Source organism: Triturus cristatus, chromosome 11, assembly GCF_964204655.1.
Source record: "Triturus cristatus chromosome 11, aTriCri1.1, whole genome shotgun sequence".
NCBI classification, from domain to species: Eukaryota; Metazoa; Chordata; class Amphibia; order Caudata; family Salamandridae; genus Triturus; species Triturus cristatus.
This window is the reverse complement of record NC_140594.1, coordinates 431,632,789-431,650,343: the sequence shown is the minus strand read 5'-3', so window position 1 is coordinate 431,650,343 and position 17,555 is coordinate 431,632,789. Positions and strand designations below refer to the sequence as shown.

The following is a 17,555-nucleotide window of genomic DNA, read 5'->3' as shown; positions in this document are numbered from 1 at the left end:
AGGAAAGTCTGTTGAACTACGTTGCCGCACTCCGAGGGTTGAGCAGTGTATGTGATTTTGCGGAATTGAAAGACTCACTCATTAGAGATAAGATTATACGCTGTAAGAATAACATCAGAATTCAGGAGAAGTTATTTAAGAAACAACCTGATTTGCATGAAGCTGTGGAAATTGCTAAGTCCATATAGAACACACAGCTGAATGCCTAATAGAAATCAGAGCTTCTTCCTCTGCAGATCTAGTTTCATAAATAAGAGGAAAAAACTGTTGACGTGTTAAAAAAAGAAGTAAGAGTGTATCGAAGTCCAAGTTTGATGGGGAAAACAATAAGTTTAAATGTTTTCGCTGTGGCAGTAAAAACCATCTTGACATCTCTCCATTTTGTCAGGCCAGAACTGCTACATGCAGGAAGTGCAATAGAAAAGGCTATTTTGGTAGAGTGTGTAGAGATCCTAACAATAAAGACAAGCGCCAAGACAACAAACAACATGAAGAGGTCACACAATTAGTCAAGAAAATTCTATTACAAGTATTGGATCCTAGCGTAGTTCAGTCAGTTAATTATCCGGAATGTGATATTAACTTAGATGGCAACCCTGTTAAAGTGTTTGCAGATTCATGCTCTCCTTATACTTTCAATAATTTTTCTGAATTTAACAAAATGAAAGTGGTAAGGGAGGGAGACCTACAGGTTCCGGATACTGTTCCAGTGGATACAATAGAGATCCTATTACCCTCAAAGGCATGTTCAAGTCTCTCATGACCTTCAAGAACCGCTCCACGGTGGGAAAGGTGTACGTTGTTCAAGAGGGGTCCAATTTGCTGGGTAGGCAGCATCAGAAGGAGTTGGGAATAAAATTGGATCCAAACAATCCAGAGCAAGTTTTGATAGTTAGCCAGTCTATTACATGGAACCATATTTGCGAGGAATTCTCCGAAATTTTCAATGACAAATTGGATATGGAGCATAGGTGGATGAGAAGGGCCACTTGACTCCCACATTGGGTTCTTTTTAAGAAAAGCAACGGATAGAGAATAAAACACAGGGCAGTTACTGGTTTACTGCATACTGATGGAAGCTGGAGTAACACTCTGACTCCATTTCAAGCAGATAGAATGGGACCTTTTCGTTAGTCATATGAATATTTAAACAGGACAGAGGGTGATTTAAAAGGTGTTTCAAGAATGAATGCCGTGAGAGAGAGAGAGAAGGGAGCACCACAGTTCCAGGGCTTACATATTTCTTTGCCTTCGGATGGTCCACATATAGTGGATAGGTAGGTTCAGACTAATGTTCATTTGAAGATTTGTCTCTGAACTCATTACCAATGGAGGGAAGTTGCATAGTTTCCAGACTCAAGCAATAAACCTAGGTCTTCCTTTGTAGGGCTCATCTATGGTTCACGGGGATGTAGTGATCATATTTGTTCCATCTTTTATTTATCTTAGAAGAAATCACCTCGCCATGTATTTCAGATCAGCAGTTCAATTGCTACTTGGAGTTGTGAAGAACAAGTTACTTACCTTCGGTAGCGCTTTTTCTGGTGAATACAGTATCTGCCTGTGGATTCCTCACCTTGTGAATATCCCCTGCGCCAGCATTCCACGGAATTTTTTCTTCCCCAGCACTCCACGTCGACGTGGGCAACATCATAATACATCGGCTCCGCTTGCGACTCCGTATGACGTCACCGGGGCCATAAGAGGCCCACGTCGGCGTGATGACGTCAGTTCCACCCATTTTTTCCGTGCCTTCGAGGCGAACAGGTGAACCAACGACAAACTCAAAGTATACAGTATACCAACACATATACACAGTATACAAAGGAAAAGGATGCTAAATAAACAAGCATTTCCAACAAATGTACAAGCATTTCAAACAAGACCTATTTCATGGTATACAAAGGTGGACAACGGGGAGGCGGGTGGGCCAGTGAGGAATCCACAGGCAGATACTGTATCCACCAGAAAAAGCGCTACCGAAGGTAAGTAACCTGTTCTTCTGATGGATACATCTGCCAGTGGATTCCTCACCTTGTGAATAGATTCCCACAGCAGTCCCCACTCCCGGAGGAGGGTGTCCATCTTCCTATACCAGAAAGTCTTGCAAGACAGAGCGCGCAAAGTGGCCCTCCCTCCTCATCTCAGAGTCCAAGCAATAATGCTTTGCGAAAGTATGGAGGGAGGCCCAAGTCGCGGCTTTACAAATATCTGCCACGGGAACACCCCGGGCCAAAGCAGATGTAGATGATTTTGCTCTAGTCGAATGAGCTCTAATGCCCTCAGGAGGAGTCTTACCAGCCAGGGCGTAGCAGATCTTGATGGCAAGGCTGATCCATCTCAATAGCGTGTGCTTGTGCACCGTTCTACCCTTCGAATGATCAACATAGCCAACGAAGAGTTGATCATCTAGACGAAAGTCTTTAGTCCTGTCCAGATAAAAACTCACAGCCCTCTTCGGGTCCAGGCGATGGAGTCTTTCCTCCTCTTTGGAAGGATGTGGAGGAGGATAAAAAACAGGGAGAGTAATAGACTGCCCCAAATGGAACGGAGTAACAACTTTTGGCAGGAAACCAGCCCTGGTCCTGAGAACCATCCTTTCAGCATGTAATGTAAGAAAAGGGGGTTTAGAACAAAGAGCTTGGAGCTCACTCACCCTCCTTGCCGAGGTTATGGCTACCAGAAAGACCACCTTAAAGGACAACAGCCTCAAAGGACAGCTATGTAGAGGCTCAAATGGGGACCCCATCAGAAAGGTTAAAACAAGATTAAGGTCCCACTGTGGCATTACAAAAGGAGTGGGAGGAAACATGTTTGTAAGGCCCTTGATAAACCTCAGAACAACCGGAGATTTAAACAGTGACGGTTGATCCGGAAGGCAAAGCAAAGCCGATAAGGCCGAAAGATAGCCCTTGACCGTAGCCACAGCACAGCCCTGCTGAGCCAAGGAAAGAGCAAACTGGAGTACATTAGAAAGATGGGCCTTTAAAGGGTCAATGGACCTCTCTCCACACCATTTTACAAATTTAGACCACCTGTAGGAGTAAATGGACTTGGTGGAGTGTCGCCTGGCCGATAAAATAACGTCCACCACATCAGGCGGGAGAGAGAACGAACTCAGGTTGCCCCGTTCAATCTCCAGGCATGAAGGTGTAAGCTCTGGAGGTGGGGGTGTAGAACCTGCCCCTCCGACTGCGAGAGGAGGTCTGCCCTCAGAGGGAGACGGAGCGGAGGGCACAAGGAGAGGTGGAGAAGATCTGTATACCACACCCTTCTTGGCCAATCCGGGGCGATCAATATGACTTGGGCCCGGTCTTGGCGAATCTTCCTCAGAACCCGAGGAATCAAGGGTATGGGAGGAAACGCGTAAAGGAGTTGTGAGCCCCAATTCAACTGAAACGCGTCCCCCAATGCCCCCTGCATCGGAAACCAGAGACTGCAGAATGACGGGCAGTGCGCCTTCTCGCGGGTTGCAAACAGGTCCACCCGAGGAGTCCCCCACGTCCGATAGACATGACAAACCACCTCCGGATGGAGCCTCCACTCGTGATCGGTGGAGAACTGCCGACTGAGACTGTCCGCACGTACATTTAGAACCCCGGCCAGATGATTTGCCATCAGACAAATCTGATGGTCCTAAGCCCAGGACCATAGACCCACTCCTCCCTGCTTGTTGACATCCCCCATCGCGGTAGTGTTGTCCGTCAGGACTTGAATCGACCGACCGCGAAGGGAAGGGAGGAAGGCCTTGAGCGCCAAACGTATCGCCCGTAACTCCAGAAGGTTGATGTGAAGCAACCTTTCCTCTGGAGACCAAAGACCCTTGATCTCCAGATCCCCCAGATGAGCACTCCACCCTAAGGTGGATGCATCCGTTATCACTGTGGCCACCGACGGAGTCAGATGGAAGGGCTTTCCTTGAGACAGATTGCCCTCCACGCTCCACCAAGATAGATCCGCTGCAGCTTCTCTGGAGACCTTGATCGACTCCCTGAGATCCCCATTGTGCTGATACCACTGCTTGCGGAGGCACCACTGGAGCCCCCTCATGTGCCAGCGTGCATGGTTGACCAACAGAATGCAGGAAGCGAACAGACCGAGCAGGCGAAGGACCTTCAGAACTGGAACAACCGCTCCATTGTGGAATAAAGGGACAATCTCCTGAATGTCGAGAATCCTTTGAGGAGGAGGGAATGCTCGACACACAGTGGTGTCCAGTACTGCCCCTATAAACAGGTTGCGTTGAGAGGGCACCAGGTGAGATTTGGGCACATTGATTGAAAAACCCAAGTCGAATAACAGCTGAGATGTTACCTGCAGATGACGCTGCACCATCTCTGGGGACCCTGCCTTCATAAGCCAGTCGTCCAGGTAGGGGAAAACTGGAATCCCCGACCTCCTGAGATGAGCAGCCACCACTGCCATCACCTTTGTGAAGACTCGAGGTACGGTAGTAAGACCAAACGGGAGGACCGCAAATTGGAAGTGTTGCGACCCAACCGTAAAATGGAGATACTTCCTGTGTGACTTCAGGATTGGTACATGGAAGTATGCGTCCTGCAAGTCGAGCGACACCATCCAGTCTCCTTGCTGCAACGCTTGAAGAACGTGCGCAAGGGTCAGCATCTTGAATTTCTCCTGTTTCAGGTAAAAGTTCAAGATTCTGAGGTCCAATATCGGACGAAATCGGCCGTCCTTCTTGGGAATCAGAAAATAACGGGAGTAGCATCCCTGACCCCTTTCGTGCTCCGGAACCACCTCTATTGCAAACTTTTGGAGCAAAGCTAGAACCTCCTTCTGCAGGAGAAGCAGATGGTCCTCTGAGCAGTAACCTTGGCAAGGAGGGTAAGGGGGAGGAAACTTCCGAAAGGGAAGGGCGTACCCAGTCTCTACGAGGTTCAAAACCCAAAGGTCTGTCGTAACAGATTTCCAACCCCGTAGAAAGTAGGACACCCGACCCCCCACAGGTCTTACATGATCCGGGATGGGGGATCTAGGGCTGCTTCCCTGAAGCCTCATTGGGAGCAGAGGAGGAGGAGGAAGAAGAGGGGTTGCGTCCAGAACCTCTTCGACCCCTTTGCCTCCCTCTATAGGACTTATAGAGGGGATTCTGCTGTTGCTGCTGCTGCTGTTGTTGTTGTTGCTGAGGCTGTCGGTAGGAGCGAAAAGACGATCTTCCAAAGCCCCTAAATTTTCTAAAACTAGAACCCTTTGCAGGAGCCTGCAGACCCAGAGACTTTGCTGTTAATCTGCTGTCTTTAAATCTCTGCAGTGCAGAGTCTGCCTTCTCACCAAACAACTTCTGCCCATCAAATGGCAAATCCACTAATGTGGCTTGAACATCCGCGGAGAATCCCGACGAACGGAGCCATGCCTGCCTTCTTGCAGCTATGGAGGAACCCATAATCCTCGCCACCGAATCCGCCGTATCCAATCCTGACTGGATCACCTGTCTGGCAGCGGCCTGAGTGTCCGTAACCACCTCCAAGAAGGACGCCTTATCGCCCTCAGGCAGCTTAGGGGCCAAAGCCTTCATTGAGTCCATCAATGCATGTATGTAACGCCCCAGCAAGCACGGGGCATTAGATGACTTTAATGCCATACTCCCTGAAGAGAAGGTCTTTTTAGCAGCCTGGTCCACCTTCTTAGACTCCCTATCTGCGGGAGACTGAGGGAAAGCACCCAAAGCATGCTTCGAGCAGGATGCCTGCACAACTAGGCTCTCTGGAGACGGGTGTATCGATAGAAAATCCGGATCCCCAGGCGCCACCCTATACCTTCTTGCCACCTGTCTGGAAACCGCCGGAGAAGAAAGCGGTTTCCTCCATACATCCAAAACAGGCTCCAAGATGGCCTCATTAAAGGGCAGTAAAGGCTCCGAAGTGGACGTAGGAGAGTGCAGAACCTCCGTCAACAAGTTCGATTTATACTCTGCCGTGGGCAATTGTAAATCTAACAGCTCTGCAGCCTTTTTGATCACAGTATGGTATGGAGCCAATTCTTGAGGCGGAGAGGATCTTGCTGATGTGTGCTCCCATTCTGGGGTAGTGTCCAGACCACTAGCCTCTTGTATGCCCTCAAAATCATCAGAGGATGTGTCCACCTCACCTTCCTCTACCTCTGCTCTATACCTTCCTTCTTCTAATACTCTCTGGGCCTCCCTTCTCGATCGAATCCGAGGAGCCGGCGTCGTCGACGTCGTACGCGGCGTCAGTGGAGCCAGAGGTGTTGGAGTCGGCGGCACCATAGATGGAGTCGGCGGCGCTGGACGCGGCGCCGATGGAGTTGGCAGCGGCGTTGAAGAAGGCTCTGAAGTCTGATGGTCCATCCGAAGTCGTGTCAGATCCCCAGACGGCGCCGGAAACTGCCACGAAGGCGCCATCAGCAGAAAGGGCATGAAGGGGGCCTGAGCATAATGCTGCGGCACCCCCAATGAAAACGCCATAGGACCCACGGGACCAGTTGGTGCTCCGGATGGGAAGGCCGCCCTATTGAAAATACCATACATGGCATTCAAGAACTGAGAAGAATCAGTACCTGGAGCAGGAAACTGAGGATAAGGCACTGACCCTGTATCCCTCTGCGGAGTACTTGGCTGCGGCGCCGTAGTGTCCTCCACCGGAGCCATAGATTCTTCCAGCGCCGGAGTCTGTTCCTCCTCTCGTTCCTGATCCGAAACAGGCACCGGATCCGGAGACGACGCCGGAGATGGCGGGGACTGCGCCGGTGAATGCGCCGGAGCCCGCTTCGGCGACGGAGAACCTCCCGGATTCTTAGAGGGAGAAGGAGAAGGTGAAATGTTCTTACTCAGATGACGCCGAGGTGAAGCCGAACTAGACTTCCTGTTCTTCGAGGACCGACGTCGTGAAGAGTGTTTCCTCTTCTTATGATGTCTTCTTGACTTCGACGACCTCGAAGTCGATGACCTCGGCCTCGACTTCTCTTTCTTTCTCCCTCTCTTCTCCTTACCGATCTTCGCCATAAACAATTTGGCCTTTCTTTCCTTTAAAGCTTTAGGATTCATCCTCCTACAACATTCGCAGTCCTCGACATCGTGGTCCGAAGAAAGACACCACAAACAGTCCTCATGTGGATCCGTCATGGACATATGTCCGCCACATTCCCTACAGGGCTTAAAGCCCGACTTCCTCGTCGAAGACATCACCTAATTTTGTAACAGAAACACCTTAACACTACAAAGTAGCAGGAGTACTGGAAAAAACCGTTGCGCGTCGACGGCGCGAAAAAAAGGGAACTGACGTCATCACGCCGACGTGGGCCTCTTATGGCTCCGGTGACGTCATACGGAGTCGCGAGCGGAGCTGATGTATTATGACGTCGCCCACGTCGACGTGGAGTGCTGGGGAAGAAAAAATTCCGTGGAATGCTGGCGCAGGGGATATTCACAAGGTGAGGAATCCACTGACAGATGTATCCATCAGAAAAAAGAAAACAAGAAAAAAAAACATGCACCGGTAACAGTTCTTCTCCAACACTGTAATATTTCACAGACATATGGTGGTGGGCTGAACTACTCAACACAACATAAGAGACTGTGGGAGATCAAACAGTGAAGTAGTTCACTTTGCATAATCAGTGTATCTCCTATTACAAAAGGCATCATAAAGGGGTGAGCGAGGAGCCCACTTCTGCCTCTACCAGAAGCAAGTCAGAAGACAGAATCAAAAGCAGCAATCCATCTCCCCAGACACAAACATTTGGTTTCTGCACTTTATTTCTTAATTAAAACATGGCTTACTTCAGTGATGGAACGTTATCAAAGAAAAGATCAAGCTGCAGACACAGGTTTTAAAGGAGCAGAGGAAATGTCATATATGAGACAGAGACAAAGAGGTAACAAAAGGACAAGAATGTAAAAATATTGTATTCTTGGAGAAATATGCAGAGTTGGCAAATTGAAGGGAACCAGTAAGAAAAAAAGAGCTTGGTCACACTTTTTCCAAGAATCTTTTTTTCAAACTTTCCATGATCCAATTCCCAGATGAACTGTAAAAATCTCTGAGTGGTTATGGAGGAAGGCCAGGAGCTTCCTGACCTCATCCCTCTCCCTCCTCCCTCACTGGGTAAACGCAAATAAAGCTGAAGCATGTCTGTTCTACTCAAGAGCAGCCCATGAACATTCAGGCAGCAGCAGGAGCCAAAGAGTCCCTTGGTTATGGCTCTTTCACGCAAGAACAAGGAAGGAATTATTACTCCTCTGTAATTACTCCATTGATGCTCTACTGTTGGTGTCGTTCAGAGAATCACGGTCATCGACAAAAAGTTGTTCGTGTTGCCTGTTTAATTCATAAAGCTAGTTTTGACGTGTCCCCCAGTTCACATAGAAATGTAAGCATGGCAAAACTGAGACGAACACCATTTAAGACAAAAAGAACAAAACTGTAGGATTGAGTGTAAATTAAATTGCTTCCAAGCGTGTATTTATATTTAATTAAAGAGGGAAGGAACAGAGAACACTTTTCAAATAAATCCGCTAATGAGAACCCGATCACTCATCCACTGAGCAATAGAGAATCTGAGAGAATGAATGGTCTTTGGCTCCCATCTTGTTATCTTCCTAGGTGGTCCTTCTTCTCAGGTTTCTCTTTCCCTAATACTGTTACTTGCTGTTTTGCTGTCGGCCATTTAATTCCAGCCTCCTTTCCCTTTATTTGCAGGTTTGCTCCATCCCTAAGACTCTTATCTCTTTGGCCATTCTTGCAAATTCTCTTGGGGATCCACTTTTAAATACCCAATTTTTAATGGCTTGTTCTATGGTCTCTTTTCATTCACCCCTGCTTTCTTCAGATTTCTGCCTCCTTACACTTTATCACCAGTTTGCTTTTATTTTATTTAACAGTTTTATATAGCGCGAAGCACCAAGAGGTATGATAGGGGTTTACATTGAACCATAGAGGTCAAAAAGAAAACACAAACCAGAAGGTCAATGAAACAATTCAAGAACTGGTACTAAGTACATCATAATGAGGTGAAGGAGAAGAGGGGAGAGGGCATGAGGACTAAAGGGAAGTGCAGAATGGGATTAGAAGGAGGGTGGAGAAAGAGTGAGACAGACAAGAAGAAGGAGTGGGAAGTGAGGGCTAGACAGCAAGAGAAAGGGAGGTAACTAGAGAGGAAGAAAGGGGAGAAAGTGGGAGGTAGACAGAAAAGAATAAGAGAGGGAAGGGAAATAGAATAGAGGCAGCTGAGCAGGTTGAAGAGTGAGAGGGCAAGGAAGGTGAAGTGAAAGTAAGATAGGGAGGGAAGGGAGGTTGGAAGGGGAAGAAAGCAGAGAAGGAAAGAGGGAACAGCAGAGAGGTGAGGCAGATACAAGAGTAGGGGATAGTATGGAGAATGGATTGAAGAGAGAAAAGAAGAGGGTATGAAGATTAACTGAAGCAAAGAGAATTAATTAAGGGGGAGCCAACTAGGGAGAGGAAGGTGAGGAGCAAGATCGTAAGCAGCAAGTAGGATTTCAAAAGTTCAATAAAGCTAAATGAGACCGGTACAATCAGAAGACAAGTGGTTTAGGTGCTTGAGAAGCACAGCAAGAAGTATTTAGATCTAGAGAGAAGTACAAAATGGGAGTGAGTGGATAGGAGAATAATAGGCAGAGACTGGTGGAGAGGGATGACAATTGAGGGGGAAAAGGTGTGAACTAGAGTGCAGGGGATGTGGTTAGAACAAGAGTGGAGGGAGAGAGGTGGAGACATGGAGAAAATTAGAGTTATGGAAAGAACAGAGAAGAGAGAGATGAAGTGGAGAAAAAGTGGGATAGGGGACAAAAGAAGTGAGCGAGTGAAAATTGAGAGAGAAGAAGTGCGCTGAAGCAGCGAGGGGGAATGAGGAAGTTGCAGTGTAGGTGAGATAGAAGAGAGGAAGAAGGAAGGAATAGTAAGAGTGATATGGGAAGGGGGAGGAAGGAATTGAAAGGACAGAAGGAGGCGAGAAAGTGGTAAGCATTCTCGATTGAAGAAAATCAACAAAACAGTAAGGCACAGAGACATACATTCTAAATAGATGTTTTTAGGTGCTTTCAGAAAGTCATCAACATGGGTTTCATTCTTAATTCTGCCAGCAGAGGGTTCCAAAAACAAGAGGCTGCTACTGAGAAGGACTGATGTTGCGCATTAGTAGTTTTTAAAAAGAGACTACAGAATGTTTTTTTTGCTTCTCAAAGTTCTGGAATTACCTCACTTTTTCAGCAGTCTGGATAGGTAGGGCTTTGACATTAATAGCTTTTGCAGGGTAAATGCTTATCTCAATAGTAAGACAGTGTAGCTCAGCGATGATTGGAGTAATATGAACCAATTCATTAGTTGATGATACAAGCCTAGTCACATCGTGCAGGGCAGTTTTCAACTGTACCAGAACTGTTTGAGAGATGCATGCATATACAGTGTTGCCAAAGTCCAATCTTGAAAGAAACAAATAAATGGGCCACTGTTTTTAGAAGGCATGGCGATATAAATGGCTTCAACTTCTTCAGGGCACAGAGGTAGAAACTAGATGCATTAAAGATTTGTTGATGTGTGGGATAATGGACAAGGATGAGTCCAGTGTGATCACAAGGGAAGAAACAGTGGGAGACCGTGATGAGAGAAGTAAGGACTGCTCACACTGCTTACCAGATCTAGGTGAAAACACTTTATGAACTTGGCAAAAACCAAAGGTAATGCCAGAATTGGTCCTAGGAAGCTTGTTTCCGGTCCAGGGAAGGCATGGCTTGGCAGTTCGGGCTGGACTGTTCCCATGAGGCACAGGGTCAGACTGATTTGCATATGGCCATGTCTGAACTGGGGTGGCAGAGTGGGCTAAAGAACGGTGATGGATCAAACCCAGATCTGTTGACTGGGTGTGAGTGTTTGATTGGTTCTGATGCTCCGTCCATCACCACCCCCTTTTGTACCACTTTATGAACTTGGGGCACAACAGCATGATTTTATTTATTTAGAATTTAGGGTTTGGAAGTTTTCAGACACCAGGACGGAATATTGAGAAGAAGACAATGAAGAGTGAGGATGTCTAGAACTGAGGTGGTTTTGTGGGCAATTTTGGTGTCATTCACGTATTGAAGGATGATGACCGTGGTATCCTGAAAATGTCGAACAAGGGTCCCATGTAAAGAGTGAAGTGTGTGTGTCAGGATGGAACCTTGTAGGACACCACAAATAAAGGGAGTAAGCTTAGATATATTGCCATCAATCTTTCATACATACGAGCGGTTAGAGAGAAAGGATTCAACCCACTTTAGATCAGATCCTTTGATTTCGTAATGTTGATCAAGCAGAGTGAATATTTGTTTATGATCTATGGTATCGAAGGATGATGTGAGGTAGAGTTATTTCTCTGGACTCCTTAACACATACATATATATATATATATATATACACACACACACACACACTATATATATATATATATATATATCTCCCCCTCTCTCCCCCTCTCCCTCCCCCTCTCTCTCTCTCCCCCCTCTCTCCTCAAGGATGATGTGAGGTAGAGATATTTCTCTGGACTCCTTAACACACATATATATATACATACACACACTATATATATACATACACACACTATATATATATATATATATATATATATATATATATATACATATACACACACACACACACAATATATATATATATATATATATATATATATATATGTGTATCTCCCTCTCTCTCCCTCTCTCTCTCTCTCTCTCCCCCTCTCTCTCCCCCTCTCTCTCCCCCTGTCTCTCTCCCTCTCTCTCCCTCCCTCCCTCTCCCTCCCTCCCTCCTTCAACCATCCGTCCGTCCGTCCGTACCTCCCTCAATCTTTGTAGACTTTTCAGATCTCCTTTGGTTTCACTAGAAATTATGATCACCAGCAGCACTGCCGGGAACTTTGATAGAAAATAGCTTTTCCTTGGCTTTTATCTCAACATACTGACGATCAGTAGAGCTACTGTGTAGAGTGAAAAGGCCAATCAGCCTTTAAAAACAAGGCTAACGAATACCAGGATTTAAGAGCTTTAGAGATTCTAATGATGCCTCCTAACAATATTAAAGGGGAAGAACCAAACGATCCAGCATTTTCTTAAAACATACATGCATGGGGCAGTATTCATAGTGCTGTCAAAATATCACCATCTTTCAAGACGCTTCAATCAGGACCGAATGTTGACATACTCATTCAGGGATGAGCAAATGATGGAAAAAAATAGCATCCTTAAAAACATTGACTGCTGATGCCTAATGAAATGGTAGCCAATGAGTGATTGCTTCACTCTGTACCTGTGGTGAGACTATGTGAGAGAGGAATCTGAGCAACCCCAAGGGAAAGACCATGAAAAAATAATTGCACAACTGGACTGCTCTAGAGTGAGCTACAATTGCTTCTGTGACACAAATCTTAATACACAGAAAACCAAATGTGCATTCCATATGTAAAAGACCGGGATAAGGATTTACAAATCAGAACAGCGATCTAATGAAATGACGAACACATTCGACAGCACATGGACAGAACATCCCACATACATCCAACACAGCTCACATATATTTGCTCAACCGTTTGCCACCGAAATACACCACACTAAAAAATCCAAAGCAACACATTAGACAGAGCTCTGCACAAAACGCCAATATAACCCAAAGACTCCAGATAGCCAGCAACACTATGCACAGACTAACTTGAACAGCAGTGCAAATAGCAGGTTATTGGCCTAAGAGAAGAATAAGCAATTGCTAATAGCTCTCTGGCAATCCTTTCTGAAAAAGCACATACATAAACCCACATACAGACATACTTCACATTCATAAGGCACTGCCAACCAATCAATACCCATAAACTAAGTGATTCACCGAACAACTCAACTTCTATCTTGCATATTGTGAAGAACTCCGGGACAGCTGTAGAGCTTCGAGGCCATACCAATAGCCTACTGTGCTTCATAAAATTGCCAATAACTTTAAATGGGCGAATTAACTGGCTCCTGCTCTTGAAGTACTTCTGTGAAAGATTCCTCACTAACAAAAGAGACTAGAGGTACCCTTTTACGAGACAAGCACAAAAACAAACAGCCAGTCCCCACACGTTCCGCCAGGAAAGTACCTTGTGGACTGGGTGTGCAAGTTGAGACTCACTCATTGCGCCCAGCATGAGGCACCCGCCAAAGTAAATAGTGCATTTCATTTAGTTGGGTAAAATGTGCACCTGCAGCCAGAAGCACACTGCCCTCAATTGCCCGTGCAGATAGGCATGTATTTCAGTCACAGGTACAGGAAAGAAAGCTTTAGGGGGGTTAGTGACCGGTGCCAACTTGAAAGTCATCAAGCACTATCCATATCTGGTTATCAATATTAATTCCAGATAATCTTGGAAAAAAACCTGTAGTCTCTTAAAGTGAAACCATTGCTGAAGACCTCATCAATTGTGCTATCCCGCCTCCACGAAAAGTTTGTAGCTGAAAACTAACATAAAATTATTGGTTAATGCCAAGAGCAAATACACACTTTTGATACCAGATAGAAGGGCAATCCAAAACGTCACTTGTTCACTGAATTGGGACAGGTTGGCTACTTATTTGAAGTGCTTTGGAAAGCAAGATTTGCTAATGATGCATATTAAAGAGGAACATGAGGAGAGAAACAAGTTTGGGGATATGTCTGATGATTTCTTTAATAAAAACAAATAAAATGACAACGTACGGAAAAAAGAGGTTGCAAGGCATTTTATTCCCTCCAAAGAGATCTGAAAAACTGCTTAAATGATAGTGAAAAGGCAAATTTCAAGGGAGTTTGCTTTGAGTACCCTTACATGTAAGCAACTTCAAAGAAAGAAGAACTTCCAGAAGAAGAAGAGAACCTCACGTCCCCTAGGCCAGATGAAAAGCATTGCTTCAGATGCATTCTCAGTAAAAGGTTCAATTCAATGTCATCCCTCTTCATGTTCACCACCTTCTAGGAATTGCTGCACTTCTAGAAGTCTGGTATGTTGGTGGTCAATCAATTAAATACACTCTGATACGAATTACAAACAAAGCCAATAGAATACAGAATTACACTCCACTCAACTCTATGCCAATCCACTATGCACCACTGCCTCCCATACAAATCCACTCCACTGCATGCCACTCTACGTCACTGTACAACATGGCTAAAAAACATTGGAAATTAGCTCACGTGTAGGCAGAACCTATAGGCTTTGCCAATGCTAGGTTTTTTGTTTTGTTTTTAAAAGCACTCAATGAGAATGCATGTGTTTTCCAGCTCTCTCCCTCATATTTCTTCCGCACCATACCTCCAGCTACCTATGTTGCTCTCTCCCTCGTGCGCTTTTTATCCTGCAAATCATTGATCTTTCCTGTGCGCATTTTCCCCTGCAAAACCACTGTGCTCGGTTTTGCTCTTGCCATTGTGTGCGTCATCAAAAACACCCCTGCCCCCATACTCCATGTTGACCTCTACCAGATAGGCTTCTCCACACGTGATCAGTGTTGATCATCCTTGTGTGCTTCCCCACTACAAACATCCACCCCCTGTTGCTCTCTCCCTCATGTACTCCCCCCCTCACCACCAGTCCCAGTGTTGCTCTCTTGTTTGTGTGCTTCTACACCCCAAAATACCACTATGCTCCATGTTGCTCTATCCCTCTTGCGCTTTTCCACCCCTGCAAACCCCACTCTCAGATCAGCTGCGGAGTGCCCCAGAGCTCCTGCCTGAGCCCCACCCGCTTCAACATCTACTTGGCTCCCCTCACAGCCATCGTCCGAAGCCATGGACTCAACAAAGTCTCCTACGCCAACGACACCCAGCTGATCAACTCCCTCACCAACGAACCCACAGCCGCCAGAATCAACTTTCACGACGGAATGAAGGCAGTTGCTACCAGGATGCAAGACAGCTGCCTCAAGTTCAACTTGAATAAAACCGAAGTACTCATCCTGGAACCCACCCCCTCAGCCACGGATGACTCCTGGTGGCCCACCGCATTAGGAACCCCTCCCACCCCGACGAACAACGCACGCAACCTTGGCATCACACTGGACTCCTTGCTCTCAATGAACTGCCAAATCAACGCAGTATCCACATCCTGCTTCCACACACTCCGCCTGCTTCGAAAGACAGTCAGATGGATCCCCACAGAATCCAGAAAGATGGTCAAACACGCACTCATCATCAGGAAACTCGACTACGGCAACATACTCTACGCCGGCGTCACCAAAGAAAAGCTCAGGGAACTACAGAACGTCCAAAACACCGCAGCCAGACTAGTCCTCGAAATCCCCCGCCGCAGCCACATGACAACACCTCAGACAACTCCACTGACTCCCTATCAACAAGAGAATCACCTTCAAACTCCTCACACATGCCTACAAGGCCCTCCACGACGCAGGACCAGAATATTTGAACCACGGCCTTGCTTCCACAAGCTCCGCCTGCTTTGAAAGACATTCAGATGGATTGATTGATTGACTCTTCGTACTGATTGTTGCTTTCAACTTCATGTGCCTCTCCCTGTCCCCTGCTCTGTGTTGCTTTCTTCCTTATATGCTTCTCCCTCCCTGCCAAAGACTCCATCCCCTATGCTGCTCAACCTCTTGTGCTGCTTTCTCCAGACAACACCCCACTCTACAGGTCCCTTTCTCCCACATGCTTCGCCCTATAAACTCCCTCATCCCTCAGTCTGCTGCTGTCCCTAAAACACCCGCCCGTGCTCCCTTTTCTTCTCTCCCTCATGTGCAACCCAGGTCCCATGCTCCATTTTGCTCTCTTCCTCATGCGTTTCCCCCTTGGAACCACCCCATGATATTTGTCGCTCTCTCCATCATGTGCTTACCCATACCATAAAAACACCCCCAGCACTCTGTGGTTCTCTCTCCCTCATTTACTTTCTCTCACACATTCCACATCCCACTCCCAAACATCATAAGCAAAACCAGCATGTCCAAAGGATGAGACCCAATGCCTATGCAAATGCTTGTTCATCTGCAAATACAGGTCAAGCACAGGAACTTCTTCCACTGGAGTCTCTGCTGATACAACCAAACAATGAAAGAAAGCACCTGACTCTTTGAGATATTCTTGAATATGCTCTGGAAATAGAATTAGTCTCAAGCAGATCACGGAAAATCTAGTCATCAGTGTTTTGAGAATAGATGTCCAGATACATGGCTCTACAGTCAGTGTAAAATTTGCAAATGTCCCACTTGTTAGAGGGAAAGGTAGACAACCAGAAATTGGGTTGCCTGGAAACAGACAATCAGTTTGAGGGTTTAGAGAAGCAAAGGTGAGTTAGAGTGACCTGAAGTTCGGGACTGTAAGACGTCACAGAAATAAGTGTCTAAAAGTGCAAGATCATGGCACTTTCTCTCAGTGTTGAATGAAATGATTCACCTTCAAAACTGGTAAAGTCCTTTTACATAGAAATATAATATTTTGAAGGAAGACCAGATAATACTGGAGACTAAAGTAAAGGACGTGGCTTTGTAATAAGCATGAAAATTGCTAAAATATTTACCCTAGACTATCCATTTGAGACAATGTTCACAAATTATGATTGCTTCCATTGGGGTTTGTGACCATAGCTGAATTCTCTGCATCCATAACGCAGCCATAGAAGTTTTGATCATGATCTACTTGCTAAAAAACAAACAATTGGTCCCAGGCATAGAAACAAACAAAGGGTGCTCAGCAAACAGTATCAGGCGGTAATTATGCTGTAGTAATGATGGTGCTACAAGGTGAGGAGGGTTCGGCTGCAAATTTCACCTCAATAATCCCTTCAAAGAAGAGAGTAGGAAATCAATACAAATCCTCTCCGAGCACACAAAGTAATAAATAGTCAATAACAGTTTCAGAGTCTCAAATATTCTAGTCCACTTTTAATCTTTAGACATCCGTTCCGGGACATAATTCAATCCATATTCGATTTTCATCAATACAGCTTCATCTGCAGTATACCTTTAGTTCATCAACAGTGCAGCTTGATATTGTCGATTAGTAAACAATGCAGTTTCCTACAGCCAACACGTGTTTCGTCGTATGTTTTTCTCACACTTCGACTTCTTCACGGCTGAGACCAAAAACGGTAATTTTGTAATCCAAAGTTATCCTTCTGTGGCATCCAATAAAGTGCGTATTAACAAGAAATAAAATTCTGCACTCCACAGATTACTCTCAAGACACACCACACTGCATTTGATCTCCACTCACTTTCCCTGCAAGTATTAATTTGGACCGACATTACGAGTGGACTGACTTCATGGGTCCATTACTGTGGGGTCTCAGAATTGTATTTCTTGTCCATACGGACTTTATTGGATGCCATAGAAGGATAACCTTGGATCACAACACTGTAGAAAACTGCATTGTTTACTAATAGACAATATCAAGCTGCACGGTTGATGAACTAAAGCCATACTGCAGATAAAGCTGTATTGATGAAAATCGAATATGGACTGAATGATGTCCCTGAACGGATATCTAAAGATGAAAAGTGGACTAGAATATTTGAGACTCTGAAACTGTTATTGACTATCTATTACTTTGTGTGCTCGGAGAGGATTT

General features: G+C 45.7%; 1 protein-coding gene across 2 annotated transcripts in view; it reads right to left on the bottom strand.

Moving 5' to 3' along the window:
- Positions 1–17,555, bottom strand: part of LOC146784382 (glutamine--fructose-6-phosphate aminotransferase [isomerizing] 1) — a 188,614-nt gene that overhangs the window by 30,321 nt on the left and 140,738 nt on the right. The window lies entirely within an intron of this gene.